The 7,979-nt window shown below is 32.1% G+C and overlaps 1 long non-coding RNA gene across 1 annotated transcript; it reads left to right on the forward strand.

The window, feature by feature from the left end:
* The first annotated feature begins 4,276 nt into the window (after nucleotides 1–4,276).
* Nucleotides 4,277–4,821, forward strand: LOC143573869 (uncharacterized). The gene is made up of 3 exons (XR_013142492.1): nucleotides 4,277–4,447; nucleotides 4,548–4,686; nucleotides 4,762–4,821. It is a non-coding gene; the product is annotated as an uncharacterized LOC143573869 (long non-coding RNA).
* Nucleotides 4,822–7,979: the final 3,158 nt, after the last annotated feature.

Raw genomic sequence — 7,979 nt, forward strand, 5'->3', positions numbered from 1 at the left:
AATACAACTATGAACTATACAACTCCGCAACATATCCATCAGATTTGGGCCTGATATTTGTACGAGCCCCACTTGGCATGGACCTAATAAAGCAAATCCTAGAGAAGTCCAGCCCACTGTATTAAACCTTTCTCCCTAGTCCCTAGTTACCAAGATAATTATAATTTGATGGATAAGATAAAATGGTTCGTCTCAAGATGATTATTAAAATTTTAAAAGATATGAAATAATGCAGTATAGATACATTAGAGGTTTAATGTTTAATATTAAGTCTCTAATTAATAAGAGACTCTTTATCCATGCATGGCTCTATATATAAGAGTTCTTATGTGTCTCATTTAGATTAGAGAAAAAGAATTCTTAGAGAAGAGTGAACACTTGAAGACTACATATGTGGGAACCTATAGAGAGGAGTACTCTTTACTCGTTTCCATCACCATCTTATTCATCCATATTTCTTTTCAACAACACCACTTTATCTAATGCAATCACCGGTGTGAGTGCCATCTCCGGCAGTAGACACACTGTTCCGGTTGTTGTACCCTGGGAGACATACAGACTCCTTAGTAGAGACCTAAATCTGTTTTAAGGGAAACGTATTTAATACGTGCCTCAACCACGCTCAATATATATATATATATATATATATATATATATATATATATATATATATATATATATATATATATATATATATATATATATATTGTTTTGTTCATCTTTTGTTGCAGTTAATGGAGTTAGCCACACCAAGGAAAACTAAGACGAATGTGAAGATACCCAACAGGTGGAATACGCGAGTCAAGAAGTTTCTGTTAAAGTTCTCACCAAAGAAATCAACATGAATTTTTATATTAGCATAAGTTGCACTTTACATTTATAACTATTTGGTTTTGTACACGGTATTGCACTGTGGTATTTCTATTGTATAACGAGAGTATCGTTATACTTATTTTATTTTCTTATTTTTAAATAATATTGTGACCCATGTCCTACGTGAACTTCCCTACTTGAAAGCCACCTACTCAATGTAAGCTCCCCCGTATTACGGGGGTTGTTTTACATTATTCGTTTTTAATATTTATATATGTATATTTGGATTTTAATTTTATTTATTGTAAGAAAGTTAATAATTAATACACTTGAGGTTTGATGATAAAATGGTTTCACAAATAAATGATATGTTATAATCCGGTTTAAAAGTTATCTGGGTTTGGTGATACCCATTACCCGCTTATTTTCTTTATTATAAAATTGTTTCTTAATTATAGATAATAACTTTTTTTAAATAAAATAGGATAATCATTTTTAGTATATTCCTATTTTATAGGATTTTCATATAAAATATTTGATGATATTATTTTTTAATATAATGAGATGTTATACACCGTTTAAGAGCTATCTGGGTTTGGTGAGACCTTTAACCCGTGAATTCGGGTCAAATGCGTGAGAAGCCTTCATTTACAAATAAATCAATCTGATGGCTTGAGAGAATGGTTGTTTTACATTTTTTATTTTTTAATATTTATTTTATGGATTTTAATTTTCTTTATTGTAAGAAAGTTAATAATATACTTAGAGTTAGATGATGAAAGGGTTTCATAAATATTTTAATTTTCTTTATTTTAAGAAAGTTAATAATTTACTTAGAGTTTGATTATGAAAGGGTTTCATAAATATTTTAATTTTCTTTATTTTAAGAAAGTTAATAATATACTTAGGGTTTGATGATGAAAGGGTTTCATAAATAAATGATATGTTATAACTCGTTTAAAAACATTCTGAATTTGGTGACCCATGACCAGCTTATGTTTTTTACTATAAAATTGTTTATTAATTATAAATAATATTTTTTTTCTTTTTAAATTGGATATTAAATTTTAGTATATCCCTATTTTATAGGATTTTCATATCAAATAATTAGTAAGATTAATTTTTAATTTAATGAGATGTTATAACCCGTTTAAGAGCTATTTGGTTTTGATAAGACCCATACTCATGAATTTGGGTTAAATCAATGAGAGACCTCTATTTAACAATCAAGAAATCTGATGGCTTTCATAAAAAGGGGGAGCGACCATATCGTGACACATAGGATTTTAGAGTTTTCGTTTATATATATTATAGATGGCTCATCTTATTATCAATATTTAAGTTTATCATAGGGTATTAGGGTGTGTGTAAGAAAACGAAAAAAAAACAATTCAAAATCAAAAACCAAATAAACAATTTCAAACAAAAACCAGCGATCTGGTTTTATGTTTCCTTAATAACCGAACTTTCAGTCCGGTTTCAGTTTAGTATATAACAAAACAGAGAAAGATAAAACGAACTGAATTTATGGATTTTCTTCTTTTATTTTGAATTTTGTGTAACTTATAACAATTTAGTAAATAGTGTAAATCATATAGTTTATGCTTTAGGCAAAATGTATGATAACAATTCAGTATTGACCAAAAAAAGCGATTAAGAGAATTTTATTTTGTTTCAATTTTTTCTAGGCTCAAAAAGTTCAAGCCTAAATGAAAAAACCGAAAAACCCAAAGCTAAAATAAAAATACCTAATGGTTTTAAAAGCTAAAAACCAAAACATCAGTTTTGGTTTTCTGTTTAGTTTTAGCTTAAAACTAACCAAAACTAACATACCCCGCTCCTAGCTTATCATATTATTATTATTATTATTATTATTATTATGACAGAAAAAGAGAAGGTGGTCAAAGTGGTACAATATTTAAATTAGGCCATTTACATATACCCCCTTTCTAACTTTCCTTATTAGATATTTTCTCAATGCTAAACTTTTAATTACATATTTCCCCTCTCTAAACCATATATATTACATATCTCTTCATTTCATTAAAATTAGCTTACTAAATGACCATTTTATCCTTAATAAACTAATTTACATATATCATCTTTTTAATAGTAACAATTACATATATCTCAAATTTAAACCCAAACCGAGTCGATTTTAAGACAACCATATGCAAATTATAACAATATCAATTAGCGCTTGCAGTCTCCATAAAAATCGTCAGAAAAAGTAGACATACTAGACATAAAATCGACAGAAAAAGAAACCTGGCGCTTGGACATTACTGCGATCCAACGCAGGAAGAATGGAAGCAATCGATGTTTGTAAGTTACTGAGCAATGAAACGCCGGATGAATGAAAGCCGATGTCGTTGTTTCTGTCATATGTTTAATTTTTTTCATTAGGGTATTGTGAATTGAAAAGGGTAAATGTGTAATTGCATATAAAAAGAAAAAAATATGTAAATAAACTTTGAAAATATATATAATAATAAAAGTTAAGAAAGGAATACATCTAAAAATCTCATTTAAATTTAGAAAGTGCTATGGTCTGAAAACACAAAACGATTGTTGTGAGAAAAAAAAACAATTTAATATTATCTATATAAAAAGCCCCCACTTTTTCAAGTCAGCTGGACCAATAATAAGTCGCCACGTCAGCTATCTTCCTTCTAAAACTTTTTATTTAAGCCTAGTCTCCTGTACTTGAACTCGAAGTCCACGCAGACATTCTATGGCTTACGTTGAACGAGGTACGTTACCTTTTCTTCTCTAATCGAACATGTTCTTCCAGTCAATCTATATGATCTTCAAATAATGTGTTTTCGATCCATAGCTGTATGTTTCAGTTGAGTAGTTGTGGTTGATTAGATCAATTACATGAATTTATAGTTTAAATTGATTTAAATTTGAAATCGAAGTATTTTAAGGTGTGCTTGATTGCTTATTGTGATTTATTTTGTGTGTTAATAGAAACTTCAGTCTATAGCCTTAACGAGCCCTAGCCGAGCTTGAGCCTCTGATAGTGCTTGTTTTGTTATTGAGCTTGAGCTTAAGAGTCGAGCCTTGTATGGGAAGATTGTTTAGGCTTGTCGAGCTTAGTGTCAAATTAAGTTAAACTCTTTTGAACTTCTATGTATCATTGAATAATTTCACATTGCACTAATGAGCTCGAGAGTTGAGACGAGTTTTGGCACGTTTAAGGTACTACACACGCACGAGCTTGTGCCGAGCTTTGTCTCCTTTACACAAACACGAGCTTGCGTTTTGGCTCGTTTAAGTTACTACACACACACGAGCTCGAGCCAAGCTTAGGCTCGTTAAAGTTTTTCTTAAAATGTATAAAAATAATAGAAGACGTGAATAAATTAATCAATTAATAACAAACAAGCTGAGCTGAACTCGAGCTTGATGAAACAACTCACGACCCGAGTTCAGAAGAAGAGCTCGAAACAAGCTGAGCTCGAGCTAGGGCTCGGCTCTGCTCATTTTTACCCCTACTTATGGTGTTAATTTCTGTCCATTTGCAGGTGTTGTGAAACCCAAGCGATCCATATGGCGACTGAGAACCGTCACTGATTTCTTTTGGTCTATCATTAATTTCATTCGCGTGTTCTTCATGACTATGTTTTCGGTAATATCAACTTATAATTCATAATCTTTTCCTATTAATATCCTGCTGATTAATATGTTATTACATATTTAATTCATCCTCATTATCCTTGCATTCGTAGATGGAGAAATCTGATGGATACAAGAAAAGCTCTGGTGGCAGCAAGAATTGGGGTGGTGGCGGTCCTGGAGGCGGCCCGTATGGTGGTGGTCCGCGTGGACCACCACGTGGGCTGGACAATGTTAGAGGCATAGACCACAGTAAGTTCCTTATTACATTTTTCACAGTCGGTTTTAAAATTTGACGATATTAATGGTACAATTTGATGATCTTAGACTCTCTTCCGGCTTGCGGATCTTGCTGTGGAGGTTAAATCAAATATGTCACACTGTCAGATGTTGAAATTGAAATTTTAGTTCATATATTCTACTTGAGTAACATATATGTATACCTATTTATGAATGCAACATGTTTTGTGATTTAACTGTTGTGTTACATGTGTAATTTTGAACTAATCTATGTTTGATCATTTAGATTGTTTGGTTCGGGCCCCTTTGAAAACACACACCACGCGTAATTTAGATGAATGAATAGTGTATTGAACTTCAAAGTAATTACAAGATTAAAAGTTGAATTACATGAACTGAACACAAAATAAACTACTGTTGTGTACTCCTATTTATTTACGAGTAAATAAAGAGACAAACTCGTGCGTTATTGACTACGTACAACAGTCAAGAACTACAACAGTCATAATACATTAACACATGATCTTCTCACTTGATGATGAACTATAACACAACAGTTCATGTTCTGATTGATTATGTATACATTCTTTGTTATAAGTTTTACTTGTCGTGTCAAGCTTATAAAAATACTCTATTATAGGTTGATGTCTATTGTATTGGGAAAAACGACCACCTAGCCACAAACGGTAAACAAAAGTGCGGAATTAATCTTCGTTTGGCTAAACTTTTTTCCGACCCGAATGAACCAATGAGGATGCAAATAAATAGGGTAATATAAAAGTAAAAGTATCACAAAAAATTTTAGCGTGGAAAACCTCTCAAGGCGAGAGTAAAAACTACGGGACTACTAGAGCCGTTTCAAATCCACTATCACCAATAATGAGCAATACAAAGTCTTCTCTAGGTAAAACTAGAGGCATACACGAAACATCATATACTTGGTACAAATCAACCTTCAAGTATATGGAACCAAATACAAAAGAGTAAACGAGTAAGAGGTATCATTAACGAGAGAATGAATCGATCTCTGGCACGTCTTTTATCTTCACAAAAACACCAAAACCTTGGAGCACCCTTTCTTCTCTTTGTAATCTTCTGTCGAAAGTAGCAGAAGAGAAAACCTTTTTGTGTCGGCTGAACATATGGAGCATCACAAAAACCAAAACCTTTTATAACTTTCTTGTTTCTTGCTCATCACGAAAAGGCACGTGAACAAGCCCATCAGAGAAAACAACACCACAACAATTTGTGGAGTTCATGTGGGTTTGTCTCGGCCCACAAAACCCAACATCAATTAGTTCCCCCCTTTTTTTTTCTTTTTTTACTTTTATTACTACATAATATTAATATCAATAGTAACATAGATCCCATGAAGGTTAATATTTGTTGGGCTTTCTCATGGGCAAAAAATACCCCAACAAATCTCCCCCTTTTTATCTATGAGAAAGAACTCACCACCCTGACGAACGAGCAACATATCTTCAGTTTCTCCCTTGCTATAGCTTTGGTCAACATATTGGAACAATTATCATCAGTGTTAACTTTATCAAGTTCAAACAACTTGTCTTCAATACCATCTCTAATCCAATGATACCTCACATTAATATGTTTTGTTCTTCTATCCAAAAGTATGCTCCGCTCCTAGCTCGCATTCGACTACTTAAAGTATTGACATGTATAACATGGTTTGTGGCCTAGAAAACGAGCACTATAATCCCACCATTCCAGGTAAGTAAATCACCTTCGATTCTTGGAATCTTTTTGTCAAATGGTCGTTTTATAATGTCTCGCTTCCTATGAGGGCTACGAACCCGATATAAATGCAACCTTTAAGGGATTATAAACAACGGGATCCAAGTTAATCTTGTAATCCATAAAACACAATGAAAATCTATTTTTTGCGTCTTAAGGTAAGGATACCTTGGAAATACTATGAAAGTGTGTGTATGTGAACATTTGGGATATTGGTAAATTTTAAACAAGTTTATAAATAATATGCGATATGAACAATCAAAATAGAGTAAACACGTATGAGCACACGTATAGGACCCTAAGCATAACAATACTAGGTCGTTACGTCTAACCACCTATCCTATTGTCAGGACTCTGATACCAATCTGTCACACCCCGACCAAAGGCGGCGAAACATACCGAGGTGTAACGATTGTCCATAAGCACATGACACTAATTAAAGTGACAGTATTTAATAAACTCATTTCATCTCACAACATCGAAAATGTCACATAACAATTATCCATGAATAACCATAAACAAGATATCACAAAATATGGCAAATTTGATATTGTTCATTTTTACTAATATCCTAAGGTCTTTGATGTCGTTTTCTTCACAATCATAAATCAACCAAGATGCAAACCTGCAACATTTCATAAAATAAAGTTTGTCAACACAAAGGTTGGTGAGCAATTCATAAGTTTAATCATATTAGTATATAATAAAGATAGCTACAAAACTTGCATACGAAACGATAAATAAAAGTGGTAATTTGGATAAATAGATATCGCTAAACACATTAGTGACACCTAGCTATAAGGGGATGCCAAATAGTCTAGGATTTTATAGTTATCGTTAATTGCATTACGTTAACGACACTTTGCTATAAGGGGATGCCAAATAATCTAGGATTTTATAGTTCCACCAACCAAAAGCGATAAACACATAGGCATATAAGGATAGAACACCAAATCGAGCAATTATTTAGGTAAAGTATACAACTACGTTTGTGGTTTAAGATTTAAATATAAAGCATTTTGTTGAATAAGTATGAAATGTCACCCCCAAAATAAAAGATGGAAAATGGGGTATGAAGTACTCACCTTCAAGTAGTAAACTTGAAAGATGATAATTTGGAAATTTGTCGGAACGACGAGTTTAACGCACAATGCCTAAAAAGAAAAGAAGTCTTGAATTTAGAAAGGTTTTCTTGAAGGTCTTTAAACAAAATAAATGTTGAGAAATGTAAATAATTAAAGTTCAAGGTTTAAAATGTAACTATTTAAGAATTTATAATAATAACCCTTTAAAAACGTAAGTTTGCTCGAAACCGGATTAAAGTATCTAACCTTAATATTTACTCAACCTATGTTAAGTAATAAGGTGGGTAAAATGCAAGAATGCAAATCCCTTTGGAATAAAGATACTAAAACGGTTTTTTTTTTATCGAGTGTTCGGGTTGTCGGTTCGGGTCTTGATAATTGGTCAAACCCAAAGTCAACTTTCCAAAATATTGAATGTTATGAGATAACTCAATAAAATTTAATAAGACTTAACCAAGTATGTAGTTC

Source organism: Bidens hawaiensis, unplaced genomic scaffold (genome assembly GCF_021521415.1).
Source record: "Bidens hawaiensis isolate Kalapana, Puna unplaced genomic scaffold, B.hawaiensis_p1.1 tig00001382_1, whole genome shotgun sequence".
NCBI classification, from domain to species: Eukaryota; Viridiplantae; Streptophyta; class Magnoliopsida; order Asterales; family Asteraceae; genus Bidens; species Bidens hawaiensis.